Raw genomic sequence first — 18,036 nt, forward strand, 5'->3', positions numbered from 1 at the left:
GCTGTGGACCATGCATTTCAACTAGTCTTCCCCAAACAACTGCATACATGGAAGTTGGGGAAGTGCTACTTCAACCATAAAGTACAAATGCAGAGCTGGATGCCAAATAAAGGGTGTCCCGGGTTGAAGGGCACCCAAGTCTCTGCTGAAGGAGCAGCCTCTGCCTGGCTGAGTCTGTCACTCTGGCTCTGTGGACACCCCAGCAGTGTCTGCAGGCGGGCGCCCCAGGCTGACGGAGGAAGAGCCCCCTGGACGCGGCGGTCGGTCCCCTCCCTCTCCAGCCCTGTTTCATGGCTCCCCACCCGGAGGGAGGGGCTGCCTGCCACCCCAGCTATCAGGTCCCACGTCCAAGGTGAGGCCAGGCGTGTCCTGGCTTCCCCATTCTCAGGGTACTGGTTGCTGGGCAGACACCCAAGGAGCCTCCCTGTCTCGGAGCCACACCAGCAGCCCCATCCCAGCTGAGTCTCCAGCTCTGTTGTCACCTTTGAACCTACCAGCCCTTGACTCACTGCCCACCTGGCTTGGGCAGCCCATGGAGAAGAAATGATTCTGGCCCCTGCAGGGTGTCCCTCCTTCCCTGTATTTCCATCTTCAGCAAAACTTCGCAAGCTCAGATTCAAGGACTCTTTCTTTGCCCGTGACTGGGGTGGGTACGCGGTCTCTGTGAATTGAATCAGTGACCTCAGGTCACGACGAATACGCGTTAAGATCAACTCCGATTGCGAAGGTTTAAATTTCCGCAAAGAGCAACAGGCAATATTAGCAGGTGGAAATGAAGCGTAAGTTTTCATTCAAGAAGGTCGTCGTTTGGCGCTTTCCGACGTTCCTTTGGAAAGCTAACGCGGGTGGTTAGTGGATGACATCACTCAGCCTCGTTAGTCAAGATCTTAAATGTGCCACTGGGTGGAACTGGGACAGCGTTTGCAAAACGAGAGGAAGTCTAAGCTCCATGAAGCCAGGGATGTGCTATTAAATATTTACCAACCCCTTCTCAAAAAAAAGTCCTGATTAGTGTCACTTGCTAACGCGTTGCACCAATATTCCCACTGCTGAATCACTAGCAGGACCTTTATCAGCTTGTGGCATTTCTAACCACCTTATAACTGCCCTTCCTGGCTGGCAGGTGCACACCTGTGTGTCTGGAGGGAGGAAGCACAGGCGAGGCAGGTGTAAGTCCACTGCCCTGTTCAGGTCACTGGGACGTGGCCTATTTCCAAAGGCAATGTGGGGTCATGCTGGTGACGCACCAGGGTGCCTGTGGGACAGCAGGTCTGCGGGACATGACTGCCTCCTGCAGGTCTCCCTTCTGAGGAGGCTGGTGAGGCCAGTTCCTGCCGTCGCAGTGACCTGGGGGTCCCTGAGCAGGGCTGGCTGTGCACCAGCCCAGAGGATGTCTTTCAGAAGCCGGGTTCTATGGCACAGGCGTTAGCTGAGGACTGCATGCCTTTCTGAGGTCTTGCCAGATAACCTGCCAGGTTAGAAACAGCTTGACTGGAAGTGAGTCTAGAACTTAGCTACTTTCTTAGACTTTAGATGGGACTTGAAGTAGTGGATTTTCTGGAAAATCCACTCTTGCTTGAATCAAGGGGTCTGTTGGTTCAAAACTTGACAAGTACCCTACACAATCCCGGTCGGGGCGGCGGCTACTCTCAGGACCCCAGTCTCAGTGGCACCCGTGATCTGGCAGGCAGTTGGAAACTGCCGCAGCCCTGGTGTTTGTAGAGTGCAAACATCTTAGAAATGATTGTGATGCGGATTAGTAGGAGGGCTGGTACCTTCCACATCACTGATGGGAGAAGCCCTTAGAGAGTAGGAGTTATACCGAGTTTACAGGCCCCTGTCACGTCTCCCCACCCAGTGACTGAGTCGTCTCAAAACCAGCTTAATGGCCAACAGAGCAGGAGTCGCCATGAGACAGTAGAAAAGGCTGCTCTGTTCAGTTAAATTGTAAAATGTAACCAGAGTTGAGGTTACTCCCTAAACTCTGAAATTTCTTGACTGAGGAGACAAACGGAGTGAAAGCAAGCATTTCTCCCTAGCGGGAGCGGTGACAAGACATTAGAGGAGATGGATGCACAGTGGTGGGCTGTGCAATATAGCACGACCAGGATGTACAGGTAACATTAGGAGAAGCATGAAAAGTTCCATTGGGTCCTGCAGGGCTGTGCAACATACGTGTGTGTGCCCGCACGCATGCGTGTGGGCTCTTTGAGACTAGTGCCTGAGTGTTTTACTCATACCCCTGGCACTTTAAGAAGGTCCCTGGCCCAAGGAGAAACTCATTTGATTAATGCATGCATGCACAGTTGCGTGAATATGCTATACTCATGCTGTACTGGGTGATGAGTCAGTGATGGTTTCAGGCAGGATGCTCTGATTTTAAGGCAAGTTCTGTTGAAATACAGGCACTGAACCGGTAGTTCTGACAGAGGGCCAAAGGTTTAGCATTTATGTACATTTCCTGGCTGACCATGAGGTTGCTGGTGGCCCTCACTTTGGTCAGGGATAGCACTTCCAGGAGAACAGTGAGGGTAAGAGTTATTCTCTGCATTGTCTCTAATCCATCATTTATTTTATCCAAGGTGTTCTTGATGAACGCTTGGCCGCTGCTCCTTGTTTTCTGCTATCACGAACAACTACATAGATGGGTGTACCTTTCTCCCCATCACGTGTGAGGCCATCTGTCTCTGAATACTGCTGGCAGTGGGATAAGCTGATGTCCACAGTTCTGATCGAATCATGTTCCAAGGTGATTGGTCCAAGTTCTCTACTGATACTGCCCCAGAGCTTTTATAGTTCATATACTTCGGACTTTAATGTTGTCAAACTGCATCACATTTGCAGCCTGTGTGGTGTCCCGCGGTATGTGGTGGTGGCTGAATTTCCCTTTCAGAGATGACTAATGAAGCGGAACCTTTGCCTGTCTAGGCTTGGAGAATTTCTACAGGCTTCTCTTAGTGATGCGTGGACTCCAGTAAATATTCTGGAAACCAGTGTACCTTTGAGTCAGTTGCAAATATCATGTTTGTCTTTTACGCAATTTTTTGATGACTATGAAGGTACAGAAGTCCTAATTTTATTGAGGTCCATTAAAAAAATTACTTCAAATCGGTGACTTTAGGAATGACATTTTTGTAGGTGCCTTTAAGGACTCTCTTATTCTTTGGTGACATATTTGTGTCATAAATGAACATTATTAAATGTTTTCTGTATTGAGATGAATATTTTCAAAATTCTTTGACCTTTAGTGTGGGGAATTGTAAGTTTTCCTCATTCAAATCTCCCTCTGCTTTCCTGGTCATAACCCAAGTTTGTCTTTTTTTCTCTTCCTAACAGCTCGACTTAGTTGGTTTAATACATTATTTAGGAATTTTGCTTCTACATTCTCGAGTGAGATTATGCTGACTTTTCCTGCCAAGCTCCATCCTGTCTGCCTCGGGATCCAGGCTACACAGGACTCCTGGTATGAGTTGGAGAGTGAAGTCTCTTTCTCAGTTTACTGGAAAAGTTTATATGAAAGTGGAATATTATGGGAAAGTCCTATAAAAACCACTTGGATCAATAGCTTTCTTGTGGAAAGATTTTTCAACTACTTATGAAGGTTTAAGAAAAACACTTTAGGCTTCTGTTTCTCCTTGAATCTATTTTTAAAAATATATATTTTCACTTGTCTATGTAGTACATTTTCCAGTCTGCTGACAGTGTTTGCTTGTTGTAGCATCCTTTTAGTGTCTTCAGCTGTGTCTCCTGTTTCTCTCATGGTTTAGAGTGCTGCTGCCACCTTTACAGTTACTTTCTCGCCAGAAGATGGTTTCATTAGTTTTCTTAGAACTAGTTTTTAGTCTTATCAATTCTGTGTTGCATGTTCTTCTATTAATTTCTGCATAATCTCTTTTTACTAATGTTTGGCTGATTCTGGCACACTGCCTCGAACATAAATATCCACTCCATCATCTTGTCTGCTGTAAAAAAGGTAGGGTGTAGTATTCTGGGAACTAGTCCTTGCCTGAGCCCAGTTATTTTAAAACAATGTATTTTCATTGTTTTAAACAAATACCTTTTCATTTTTGTTGTGTTCCATTCTTATCAATTATAAGATAATTGATAATTATTAGAATTACACTTGATTTTCCAAATGGGTTTAATCTACTTTTTGTCGCTCTTACTGATTATGGCAGCTTCCTTTGTGGTAGAAATGCTTTGAAGTGGATACTTTCTCTTGTGAACGAGTTTGCAGCAAGTAAACATTGTCCACGCGTACTTGAGCTGCACCTTCTGTCTGTGTCTGTCCAGGCGAGCTCAGCCCATCAAGCGTTTTCTTCTGAGCTGTATTTACTCACATTTGGTCCTCGTGGCCATCAATATTGAGCTCTCTCACTCTTTGGAGTTGGCTGATACTGCCCAAAAGCTCCATCCATTTTCTCCATGTATGGTTTTTATTATACTGCCTTATAAACCTAGCCAGAGGTTACTGCTTGGGGCACAAGGATGTCACCTCCTCGCCCCCAGGTCACCCCTCAGCTGTTGACATTGAATGGAGGGAGGAATGGATGAATGTTCTGGAAAGGCAGAATGGATTTATTCATCTGGGTTTCTGTGCAAAGGGGGATACCACGGTCATGAGATCAGCTGAAAGACGGGCAGGAACGATTCTGACAAAGCTTGCATGAACCTTCACTCACAATAGGCCAGCAATCCTGTAACATGAGTGGCAGGCCTTCCATCAAACCAGCGACTCTCCCCAGGGGTTAGGGTTTCAGATGAAAGCAGTGGGGTCTCTAGAATTTGGAGTCATGCCTGTTAGCTAAGTGAAAGGCATTTCACACATTTGCTTTTATCAGTTTATTCATGCTGATAGGTGCTTTGAGAGGGAATTCACAGCTCGTGAAAGGCTCTGAATGAAAAGATGCAGTGAACAAAGTCGGCTGTTTATCATAGAAGGGGCCTGGGGTGGATATCAGCGGCCCCACAAATTTCTCCTCTTTAGACCCAGACATGCAAGAGCGTAACCAGGCCCTGGCGTGTAACTGGAGTTGATGAGATTAAATCAGTGTTTGGTCAATACTTGGCCTCCTTGAGAGGGGCTGCGGATTGTTCTTTAAATCGTTAGCACCATGTCTAACCTTCTTGGAGACACCTACAATCTTAACTCCCATCCAGTTTAAAAATCTTCATGATTTTGAACTTGCATCTACTTGAATGTCTCCAGTCCACAACATCGCTGCTTCGGAATGCCCGCCTGACGCCATGTGCATGGGCCTTTCTTTGCACGTGAGGTGAGCCCTAGCGCAGCGGCATCCTGGAAGGTAGCTGAGCTTCAGATGCTCATGTCCCCCCGGGCGGCCACTGCCTTCATCTGTCCTTAATGCAGCCTGTCAGCACCGGCCTCTCCAAAGCTGCTTCTGAGCCTTGCCTTGCAGAGGTATTTTAAACGGTAACATAAAAGTTCCTCAAAAGAGGCCTTGAATCTACATTCCACCCCCACCCCCGCCCCATGACAGGGGACAAGTAGTAAATAGTGCTGAAAACTTTGTCCAGGGATGGGCCTCTTTCTCCCTGGAAAAAATATCCAAGTAGAATTTCCTTCTTGATCTGCTGAATTTTCATAACCAGCTGTAAAGAAAGTTGAGGGGGTTGATGCTGTGTGTGCGGAAGACGCCGGCATGCGTCTGTTCCAGTTCTGTTCCTTCCAGGAAACTCGATGTCTTCAGAGGCTTAACATTCTTTTTGATGCAGCATAAACCAGTTCAGTTGCTACTTTGATTTATGAGAGTTTGATAAGAAATGATGGTCACTAATCATCATAAATGATGTAACTAATCATAATAAAGGACAAGGTCCTGGCTTTCACATCTTTTATTGTCTGAAAAGTGCAATCGACAGGCTACCATTTTACAGAGACTGGAAACTACATTGTGATTGGGATTTATTCTTGGATAGGTAGTCATCAAATATTTAAAAATCAGTATTTTAAAATCAGAACATCTACGTATGCTTATTGGATTATTTTTAAATGATATCCTAAAATGCAGAATTATAACAAAAGGAGTGTCATTAAATGACTTAATTTGGAGTAAAATGCCACAATAAGGTTATAAAATAGTATCCTAATCACTTACGTACCTCCTTCCCGTGTGAAACCATATGCTTTTTCCATGTATTATCCCTTCTAAGCAAAAATTTTAGATTTTAGAAATATTTCACATAGAATTATAAAATCTAAACAGCACAGGTAAACATCTTTCTCTTTAATTTCCTCTCATCTCTTTAAAGATTTTATTTTGTAAGCAGAACATTTAAAACTTACGACCTGAGCAAAACAGGTTATTGGAACTAACAAAAATGTATTTTATCAGGTTTTAATTTATGAGCTTGTGTTCTACGTTTTCTTTGAGTTCTGACCTGTGGGAGAATTTACCTCTTCAATCCATCCCTCCATGGACTTGCGTGGATGGTCTTACTGGTTTTCGGCCTGTCTTCTGATGTTAACTTTTGCAGCTGGTCCTTCGAGGGAAGTCCCAGGGCGCTAATTGTGGGACTCTGGTCTTCCTGTCTTCCCGACCCCAGCCCCTGCAGCCTCCCTGGCAAGGCAGCCTCCACCTCCCCCCACCCTGCCCCCCAATGACCACGCTTTCCCGCCTGGGTCTCTGACCTCTGCATTTCCTCCCTTAATTTCTTGCAGGCATCTGTTGCTACCAGCCACTTTTGACTCTTCCCACACCCTTTATTAGAAACTGTCCTGCATTTTGCTTCTGAGCTGATAAACGGGTCTTTAAGTTTTGAGATGAACTTCATGCTCTTTCCTACATGGAAGTTTCACAGCATTTTTCCAGCCTTTACTCTCATTTTTTTCTTGCTGAATTTTTTTTTTTTTTTTTTTTTACTTCAATACACATCCTCTTTAGCACACAAGCAGTCTTCCATTCAGTGATAGAATTTTTGATGTAACGAGAACCACATTTATGGTATTTAAAGCTTCTTTAACTTCACGTCTCCTGCTTCATACTGAGCTGTCAGGTCACTTCTCCATGTCCACAGCGATGGTCCCCACGGCTTGCTCTGGCGTGTGTTGGGGGTGCGGCAGGTGGGTGAGCCGGAGCCGGCCGCTGACGAGCTGTGGGCACCGACTGTAGTGGTCCTTGGAGGCAGCAGCGTCCCACCTCGTCCTCACTGGTGGATTTCATTTAAGGCTATAAAGACACACGAAGACTCAAGTAGTAAGTGTTTAAGAGAAACAGGGTAAATAAAACAAACTGAAGATCTTGTTTCCCCAGGAGAGGCAGAAATTTCCTTCCTCACTAGGAAGATGTGGAGCAGATAAGCTCAGGGCCCAGTTGGGGGGGGGTCACGGTCAAGGGCAGGTGGGGTCTGGTGTGAGGGGTAATTTACTAATCTGTCCTTACGGTTTCCTCCCCTTTCCTAACTCAGCCCCAGCCCACCGTCAAGCCCGTGCGGTCACCGCCTTTCTTGGAGCCCCTCGGTTGGTTCTTGCCTGGGATTGTCACAGATGTACAAGCAAACGTTGCTGAAGTATAACGTTCCCCTTGTTTCGTGAGGCCTGTTGTAAGGCGAGGCGGAGAGGGAGCAAGGCTCTGGAGGACAAGCGGAGGGGCGTGTCCCCCTCAGGCTGCCGCGTTCACCAGGTCGATGTCTTCAGGGTGGCCTGGAGAGGGGAGCAGGGTCCTCCATGGAGAGGCTCACGGTCCAGCAGAGGCTGGCCCTGGGCTGTCCAGAGGTGCCCAGGGCCTCAGCTGTCTGGGAGAGCTGCCAGATCTAAGGCCCAGGCGGAGTGGACACGAGAGGCTGAGGAGCCCTTTCACAGCCTGCCCCCAGCTGAGACGTGAAGAAGCCTCTGAGGCATCCCGGAGGGACGAGGTTCAGTTCCTGCCAGTGAGTTCAGATACGAGTTTAGAGTCAAGTGTTGGTTATTACAGGAGGATTCTCTTCTGGGAGGGGGTGATTCATCTATACCTGAACGGTCATTCTCCTTGTTTTCTCCTCTGCATCGGGACTTATGGGGCCCATTAAGAGCTACAGTCCTGATGACCCAAGTTTCTTTAGGATCAGACAAAGATAAGTCAGGACCTGTTGCCCTATTGACAGAAATGCTCACCCGAGAGTGCTCTCCGCCGTGAAATACTCCGCGTGGTCCTGCCGTGCGTGTTGTCCGCTTGGTGCGAGCACAGGTGCGGCGTGTTCTGAGAAGGAGTTTTGCTGAGCCGACAGAGTCCCAGAATGAATGGGCCGGGCCTGCCGGCAGCACCAGCTGCTTTTAAGTGAGTTGAACCCACTTCTTGTAGTCACGGAGCCGTCTCTACCTTGGGGCTTTGGGGAGAGGCTTGGCGATCATGAGACCCTGCCCCGGGCCGTGACTGCCTCTCCTCTGCTCCTACACACAGCTCGTCACTCCCGGGCGCCGGTCGTGAGCCGGGGCCAGCGCTGAGCCCAGTTCCCCCGGCCAGTACTGGGCCGCTCGGCCAGCCGTGTCCCAGTGACGTCATTTTTGGAGAGCGGGGTCCTTGGGCTCCCTCCGGGAAAGGTCTCCCCAGAGCTCCCCTTTCAAGGCCCGCGGCGCTTCCCAGGCGGGTTTCTCCACGAGGCAGGCGCGGGGGTTGCATGGAAAGGGCGGGTGTATTAGGGACAGGGACAGGAGCGTAAGGGACACTTGCACAGACCCCAGCGGGCAGGAAGCGCTGCCCCAATGGGACAGGTTTGCTGAGAGGCCCGCAGGTGGGCAGCCTCGAGGGGTGCGGCCTCCGCTGAGGGGGTCCATGAGGAGAAGCCCCGGCAGGTGCAGGTCACAGCAGGCAGGAGGCTGCTGCCCGGCGGAGGGGGAGAGTGGGTGAACAGAGGCCCCCGCAAGGCACGGGTGGGCAGAGGGAGCGCTGGCCCGAGCCGGGGCAGAGACTGCGCAGACACGGGCTTCTCTTTGGTGGTGGTGGGGGGGGGTGGTCGCTCCTTGGGAGCCTTCGCGTAGTGGCTGATTTTGGGTCCCTGCAGAATCCGAAAGGGGCACACTCCGCAGCGGGCTCCCTCTCCATGTCTCTGCCCTTGGCCTGTGCTCCAGACACTCCCGATAGCATCTGACACCCGCTTGGGTCTCAGGCTTTGGGATCTGGGCGTTGGCGCCCGAGGATCTTGGTTTCTAGAGCTGGTCCACAGCTGCGCTAACCCCCTGCCCCAGCTCTGGGCTCTGCGTGAGCCGGGTCTCCGGTCTTGTGGCACCTCCTTTCCAGGTCTTCTGTTCTTGTCCTCCATCACCAGCTCAAGTGCTCCTGCTTTCTTAGGTTACTTGAAACCTAAGTAACCTAACGGGCCTGGTCTGCCCATTGCTCCAGACCGCCCGGTTTCTGCTTGTCCCCTCCACGCGTCTGTCTTCCCATCAGCCCTTGGCCCCAGGGGTCATTCAGCTTGGCTTTAAATTTCCTTTCCTCCAGTTGCCCTGACCAGTTCCCCACTGTGACCACGTGGCTGGTTCCCTTGCTGTCCTTACAGCGTGGGCTTGCATGGAGGGAAATCGTCAGCTCCCTAACCTCATGCACGTGTGACACCCGCCTAAGCGACACCTGCTAGGTGTGGAGGGGCAGGACCAGGCATGTTTGGAAATGACTGAGTTGGAGCTTCTTAAAACACACAGGCCCTGGGACGCGTGGGGCCTTGAGGACCATGTAGTCCACTTTCAAGACTTTCCTTGAAGCCGGTGGTCACCTGCGCGCCCAGGGTCAGAGCAAGCCCTGGTGTTTGAGGAAAAACTCTTGCAAGTTTTCTCGAGTTTTTGCAAATATGATGAGCCCTGTGTTGTCCCCCATGGCCCTGGAAGCTGCGGGGAAGGATTTTCTTTGTTTATATCCAAGGAGGAGATTCTAAACTTCTCCTTTATTCTTTCCTATATATAAATGTTTCTTGATTCTGATATTTGTGTAAAGAAAGAAAAGGAAATTGATTCGGAAATAGGCATAATCCAGGTATTTAAAAATACTCAATGTCTCCCCCACCAAACGCACACTTTAAACAGGAAAATGTCAGTTTTTATTCACTGCCTAAATGAGGACTAGAATCCAGGGGAAGGCAGCAGTGACCTGTGTGTGCGCGAAGCTTGGGGACATGGTCTGCTTTGTGTTCCCTCCACTTTAGTCCAGTGACCTGAGGCACTGATGCCTTTCTCTGGCTCATTCTCAAGTCCCGAATGGCTTGTCTCCACTATGGTCTTGGAGGGTGAAGATTAATAAAAGCTCTTTCTAACTCTGCGGTTTTGCATCCAGGTGGCAGTTCCGAAGAGTGCGTCACCTCTGTGAGCGTGGAATTCTTCCTTCCAATTACGACGATTCTCTAAATAATTTGAAAGAACAATAATTAGGCCTGGGTTTATTTTTTACTGACTGTGTGTGGTCTTCTTATCCTGTAGTATTCTAATTTAATCAAGTTATTTCTAAGCTCCTAATTTGTACTTTTGCACCAAAACACTGACATCTTAGTGACCTACTTCTGGAGCGTGGCTGTCACAGGCATCTACCGTGGGCTGTTTTTTTTGCCTGTCATTGGCTCTGCACAGCTGGTCACCAGACCACCCATCTGGATTTGGGGTTTCAGATTTTCTGCTTCATCACGACTAGGAAACTAGAATGAGCATTGAACTGGTGGAGGTCACGTGATGCTAAGCTTGCCCCCTTGGTGGGTCAAATACACTTAATGAACCCTGTGCTGACCTCCATGCACCCCAAACTTCATTTGCTCATTCTACACCTGTCAGCACGAGTCAGTGGGGGAAGAATGTCTGCATCTGAGCTGGTTGGGTTGAATGAAGTTTCTCAAGGCAGAGTGGTGTTGAGGCAGCGGCAGAAACACCCACTTGATGTGAATGGAGCTGTGACCTTGCATATGGCGACTGATACCCTGTCTGCTTTTCAAATAGTTTTATTTTTGACTCCCTGGTGGACTCGCAGTGGGAGAAGTGGAAATATCAATGTATAATTTCTTTGCAACCTGTCAACGAGGGTCTATAGTACCCATGTGGCACAATGGGTGGCTGCCAAAGATGCGGATACAGAAGAGTTTACAAAGCTGCCACAGGAGGTCATGAATCTCCTTTGAACTTATGGAAACAGTTTATTGCAGTAACACTGGTTGGCGTCACTGTCTGAGTCACAGGAAGTTCACCCCTTTCAGATGCACATCACCTCCTCAGCCCAGAGCACCCACATCCCTGCATCATAGACCCTTGGGCCCCATTAGCTCACAGTCACACACCGTGCAGTTCACCATTTAAGGTATGCATCAGCTTCCAGTACATGCACACACATGCAGTCACCACAGTCTACTTTAGACCTTCATATCCCCAAAGAAATCTACTTTTTCTTTCATTTATTTTTGCTTTGGTCTTTGTTATTCTGCTTACTTGGACTTTTTTTCTTGTAGATTTATAGATTTCAGAGTATACAGCAAGAAATGTCTATAAGAAGAGATCTGGGGCATCTCACAAATTGTGATGTCATAAATTGTGTACAGGCCAGTGTCCTCTTCCCTTATGATAACATCTTCGGGTCCTGATAATTTTTCCAAATATCTAGAATTCTTCATACGTCCATTTTTTAACTCCATTGTGATCAGAGAAAAGAAATCCTTATGAAAACAGTTTAAAAGCTTTGAGACATTTATCGCCCAGAAAGTGGTCTATCTTGGTAAATGTTCTGTATGGACATCAAAAGAACATTCTTCCATGGAGTGGAATGTTTTACAAATGTCAGATTAAGTGGACAATATTACATAAATCTTCTGTATCCTGATTTTATATTTACTTGTTCTACTATTGAGAAGGTTATTAATATATCACTATTGGGGACTTCTCATTGCATCTCTGGAAGTTTTTGTTTTGTATATTCTGAAGACAGCTCTCATGTATATGGGCAAGCCAGGGGTTGGTTATGATGTACCTGGGTGTTCTGTTTCTTTGGGGTTGAGTTAGTTAAATTTCTTGGATAAGCAAGTTGATAGTTTCCATTGAATTCAGAAAAATGTGTAACCATTGTCCAAATATTTTTTTCCTACTCTCAGGGGTTCCACATATTTCAGACTACTGAGTTATTCTCACAGTTCATTGATGCTCTCTTCATAAGATTTCCTTGTCAATTTTTGCATAGTTTTTATTGCCATGTATTTACCTTCAAACCTTCTGCAATGTCCATCAGCTGTTAAAACTATTCAGTGTTTTGGGGGCATTTTTGTTTCATTGTTGCAAATTTGGTCATTGTCATTTTATCCTAGAAAACTTGCATCATTGAAAGATAGTTTTCATATCTCCATTCTTTAAAATAAGGGATGTACTTATAATACAGCTCTTAGATAAATCTTAGTGTCTATTCTGGAGCATTTTCATTGATTTACCTGCTCATGGGTGATTTTTCCTGTTTGATTCTCTGGCTTTTTTGTTTGGATGCTAGACACTGAATTTTATTTCAGCTGGAAACAATGATTTTAAAAAATTACTATGCAGTTTCAAAGCAGTGTTCCATTTACTGTGAATTACTCCCATTACTATAGCGGCTTTCTGTATATTTCACTAAGTGCCAGTAGGTCCTGTGGGCAACCAGCTTGAGGGGAAAGGTGCTGTCTTGGTCTCTGTCCACAGAGACGCCTGTGGTCTGATGGTCCTGCTCAGTTGTTCTTCACCCACTCACGTAGCTCCTTGCCCCATTTGTGCCTGTCAGGTTGTTTCTTTCAAGAATCCCCATTTTTTGTGGCTTGGTGACTCCATGCAGCTAATCTCATACATGCGTCCATTTTTGTTTCAGAAGGAAAGATAAATAATACTCTTGTTCCTTTGTAAGAGGTGGCAGTCCCCCTCGACAATCTGAACTTGTGTGGCTTTACCAGAGTTAATTAGCTACTCCCTGTCACTAGACCTGTATGTTCTGAATTTGTGCAGAAATTACTGAACAGCATCCAGAAGTGTGGATGTTGAGTAGGTGCACCCATGACTTAGAGGGCTGCTTCTGATCCCTCTGGGTGGCAATACAGTGGTTTTGTATCAGTTTGTATTCCCTCTAGCAATGCTTGAGGATGAATGCCTTTTATAGGCCTGGGAATATATTACAAATGGAAGAAGGCATTCATGTTTAATGAGTGTTTCACCAGATTTTATTCCTAACACTCTTGACAGCTCTGTGACATAACAGAGTATCACAAAGCTAAGTCTGTCTTGAGTCGAACAAATCTCTTCTAGGACTAAGGATTAAGGTGACTACATGCTGTATTTTCCCATTTTTGTCTTTTTTAAAGCAGCAATTGAATGCTATCTTTTCTTTAAAAAGCATTCTATGAGTCAATTTCTATCTTCTTGGTTTGGCGGTTGTTTCCACTCCAGAAAAACCAGTAGACTAGACTCCCTCAAAGAATGTAGGGAGGGTCTCAAAGTTGCCATGTCTAAGCAAGCTGGCCTCCATAATCTGGGCTCTACCTTCATGTGTGACCGTCTCTGACACTGCCTAATTGGACTCCACAGGAGTGTGTTGTGGGTAATGCAGGCATGAATTAGAAAACGCAAGAGCTTCACGGGTGCTGTGAACTGAGCAGTCCTTTATCTCTGGATGCACTATTCCCAACTTCAGGTCAAGTTATCCCCATAGCTGAAGTATTGCTCTCATACTTCTAGCCATGAGCACAGGTGCTGTTCGTAGCCAGGACTGCCCAAAGGTAGGTCAGAGATGGCCGTTCGAACAGGAGCAAGGGAGACGAGTCACTCTCGCTGGTTCATTGCTATCAACATGGGTTAATGGCTGTTCTTAAAACAATTAGACTTCAACTATGTGGTGAGTTTCTGGGTAGTTCTGTCGACTGTGATCACCTCTTTGGTGTCACACCCACCCCCAAAGCATGCTGAAAATTACACCATGCATAGAAAAAGTGTGGGATGAATTGATTTATTGGCCAGTTAATTGGTTAAAAAACAGTTTTAAGATTATCCCTTACCAATGCCTCTGCTGAAATGGAATATTCAGACACAAAATGTTAAGTCCAATTGGTATAGTCACCTTATTTCTCTTTATGATTAACTTCATAGGGAAAATCAACTTTTCATTCAACTGCCTTTTCATGTTATAATTTTAACTTGAAGTATACATTTAAATTTAAATAGCATGTACAATAATTTTCTGCAAAACATAACCCAGGGAAATAACCTTTGGGGCAAATCACTTGGGAAATTGCCAAAGCTTTTTTTGTGACAATGAAAGTTAGAATCCTTCAAGTAACGAGTAAGGTTGAGTGACAACTTGCAAGTAACAGAAATATTATAACAGATGGCTTGGAGGGGACTGCAGGATACCTCTAGTTCATAGGAGCATGCATGATGGACGGGACACTATTTCGAGGATAAAGGAACTATAGTCATTTGAAATTGTAACTGAGAAACTGGATAAACATGTAGGAAAGCTGTTTTGTGTGTATGTATAGGCATAATTGATCCAGTTGCCCATTATCCAATCACTATATTGGAAAAGTATCTTAAGGTCAAATACATTTTTCATGTCACTTATAATGATTCAAGAATTATATATTCTAATTTTTCAACCTTGTTATTTTAGCCTCAAAATGCATTTTTTAACCTGACTTTAGTATTTTAATTTAGAAGGTAGTGCCACTCCAATATTATCAGTAGCAACATTGAAATGATGGATAATCTCTGTGTTCAGCCCCATAACCTAGAGAGGAATGATTATCAACCATTCATTTTATATCAGGCAAAGTGTTATCAGACATTTGAGGAGAACCAGAAATGAATCAGCCAATTAGTTATCACCAGCTGATGTAAGTCCCAATGCAAGGCACAGTGGTAGAGACAAAGAACTATGACAAACTCTGGTCTCGAATAGCTGTTTTGTTGGCTCAAGAAGCAAGGCTGTTGTCTGAACATGTATGCAGATGACATGCACCACAGAGCGTGAGCAAGACTAATCTAGGAAGTGTGAAAGTTCGGAGACTCTGAACTCCCCCTGCAGGAGCAGGATGGGCCCGGGGAGTCCAAGGGGAAGGAAGCACAGGACTTGAAGACAGCAGATGATTAACCCGAGAAGAGCATTCTAGCACTTGCAAGAGCACGGCTGGGAGTGGGTGGGCACAGAGCTTAGTGTTAGGACAGTGAAGATTGGAAAAGAGTGACATGGAGGACAAAGCCTGTGGGATGCGGAGGTCAAGTGCACAGAGATGGGGCTGGGACTTGTGCATCACTGTCTGTGGATTTATGACAAAATGTAAGCTGTCAAGTTCTTATGCTTCAGCAGTCTCCAGTCTCCATCAGCCCTCTCCTTCGGCTCCCAAAGCCACAATGGGCGAGAGAAATGCCTCGAGGTTGACAGTCATGATCCCCAGCGTCTAGTATCACCTGTGATAATATATGTACAAATCATTTTATTTTTCTGTAGTTGAGCACTGCATTTGTAAAGTAGAGCAGTAAGATGACTCTCTGGATAACTCGGTATTTTTCAAAACAAACTGGGATAAAAACTGAAACATCCGAGGTAGCACCTGGGACTACCAGACGACTCTGGTGGTGAGTCTAGTCTGAGAAACCCGCCTTCGCTGCTACCTGCGGCACCTGTGGTCAGCAGGCCTTTCAGCGCTGTCCGAGGTGCTGAGAACAGGGTGCGCTGGCCCCATCAGGCCTGAGGCGCTTGTGTCTATGGGCAGGTTTGCTAGCACAGCCAGACAACAAGCCACTGATTCTAGGTCTCAGCGTTAAGGAAACTGGAGGTGATCACGAGCCCAGGGGCTGAGCGCTCTGCAGGCGTCTGTCTGTCCTGTTCTCACATGCCCACCAGTCCTAGAGCATCCTCCCTACCAGCCTGTTAACCTTACTTTCCTCTTTAAAGGCTCTGCCCCCAAATAGTCCCATTCTGAGGTACTAGGGGTGAAAACATGAGAAATTTTGTGGGGACACAGCCCACAATTGGGGATGTAACATAAGCAGGACCACCAGGTGGACATGGCCAAACTGTGTGGGAAGAGCTGGTACAGTCTGGATAGGGCATTGCTGGCCAAGTGCGGGTTAGGGCTGTCGGCGTGAACATGGCGGAGGGGCCAGGTGTCCCTGGACCACTGTGCATGGGGGAAGCATGCAGCCCCTGCTGCTGGGGAGGTCATTTTCTTAAATTGGAGTTTGTGTGCCTGCCTCATTGAGCTCATTGAGCGGGGACTTTCACCTGCGTGAGGCTCAAACTGTTGTGATTTGTGGGCCCCACAGAGAGTTGGTGGAGGAAGGCAGCCTGGATTGCTGATGCAGGTGTGAGAAACAAAGTTAATTTACATTGACCACAATATTGAGGCTGGAGTAGAATGGTCTGGCACTGCTGGTTGCAACTGAATTAAATTTGATGAGGGCAGGTGGGGTTAATAGCTTCACGTCCTCACGAGGAGCACGTTTCTTTACACAATCAAATGAAGGTGTTATTTCATGCCCCATTCCAGTGACATTGGGAGGGTTCAGGTTTGGTTTGATCAGGGCGCCTATTCAGTTTCTCTAATTCTGTTGGCCCAAAGGATGCCCTTTTCTTGAGTATGATTCCATGGAAACCAAGGATCAGAATACCTTGCAGTAACCCAAGATAATGAACTAAAAAATTATTTCATAATCAGCAATCAATGATTGGTCTGGATCTTTTTTACTGTTTACTGAACTGTGAATTTTGGGTGTATATCTTCACCCCTGGATGTATAAGCCTCACCAAAGTTCTTGTGCCCCTCCACTATGGAATTAATACCCTCTACTCTCCCCTCACTTTCTTCCCTTCAGTTAGCCACTATTTTTTCCCAGAGTCTAAGGGTAGTTTATTATTTTTCTTTATTTTCTTCCAGGCAAGGGAGACACCTTTTGATAATCTTTCACCTCCTAACTTATTTCACATAGCTTGTCACCCTGTGATGCCCTCATGGTGTGGCAAAGGCATGATTTCATCTTTAATAGCTGACTCCTTTCCAGCTTATTTCACTGAGCATGATCCCTTCCAGCTCCAGCCACGTTGCTGCAAATGGCATGAGCTTATCTTTTTGATGGCTGAGTAATATTCCATCATGTATATGTACCACATCATCTTGATTCAGTCATCTATTTTTGAGCATTTGGGTTGTTTCCGTAGCTTAGCTATTGTACATAGTACTGCAATAAAGAAAAATACTGGATGGTCTTACTTGTAGGAGAAGTGTAGAGGGTCCAAATAAGGGATCAGGAAAAAGTAACTATAATAAAATGAAAATCAATAGGCAACTATAAACCAGAGACATTCTGCAGGGGGTGGGGAGGGAGTAGGATCAAAACAGGGGTGGGAAGAGCATAAGGGACCATGGTGATGGTTCACAGGTGAATGGGTGGTGGGAATTTCACAGGGACTATAACGGAGATAAAAATGCACACATTGTACAAAAAAATGTAAAAATATATTAAAAAAAATAGTTGGCTACTGCTCCAGTGAGCATATCTCCCACAACTTCTTTTTCCTGTTTTCTGTCAATGGGCATTTAGGTTGTTTCCAGGGCTTAGCTTTTGTCAATAATTCTGCATCTTTTAAATTTTTTTTTAAAGATTGATTTATTTATACAAGAACTGGGGTATAGTCCAGATGCACGGGAGAGTGAGAGGATTCACCAGAGACAGAGCGGGGAACAGAACAGGGAGACTGACGAAATACCCTGCTGAGGGGAGCAGCGGGGAGACAGGAGAGATCTGCCGCGCCATGTGGGACTCTTGCCGGCCAGCCGGGATCAAACTGGCCCTGCAGAGGCTGCGGACAGCTTCACAGAGCAGCACTCAACCGCCTGCACCACCAGGGGAGGTTCGATTCTGCATCTTTTTAATACACTTTTATGGTTCATAAGGTCCCCAAAATCACACATATTAGTCTATTCCATTGGCTTCTCCCTGGCACATGGCAATGCATGAAAATGTCTAAACGCTACAGTTCTTGTGTGGTGAATGATGGGCTTTCAGGGTGCATACCGTGTGTAGGTATGTTAGAGGGGCAGACCCAGGGAGCAAGTGGTTAGCGGCAT

At 46.4% G+C, this 18,036-nt stretch overlaps 2 long non-coding RNA genes across 3 annotated transcripts in view; both read left to right on the forward strand.

Moving 5' to 3' along the window:
- The window catches only part of LOC129146883 (uncharacterized), a 138,864-nt gene that overhangs the window by 38,105 nt on the left and 82,723 nt on the right, over positions 1 to 18,036 (forward strand). The gene's annotated exons all lie outside the window — the stretch shown is intronic.
- Positions 1 to 18,036, forward strand: part of LOC119259602 (uncharacterized) — a 50,365-nt gene that overhangs the window by 7,760 nt on the left and 24,569 nt on the right. For both annotated transcript variants that reach the window (XR_005128509.2, XR_008554226.1), the window contains exon 2: positions 2,583 to 2,749. This is a non-coding gene — a long non-coding RNA (uncharacterized LOC119259602). The remainder of the gene's footprint in view (positions 1 to 2,582; positions 2,750 to 18,036) is intronic.

The sequence above is a fragment of the Talpa occidentalis genome, unplaced genomic scaffold (genome assembly GCF_014898055.3).
Source record: "Talpa occidentalis isolate TD23 unplaced genomic scaffold, MPIMG_talOcc4v2.1 talOcc4.5, whole genome shotgun sequence".
Classification (NCBI taxonomy): Eukaryota; Metazoa; Chordata; class Mammalia; order Eulipotyphla; family Talpidae; genus Talpa; species Talpa occidentalis.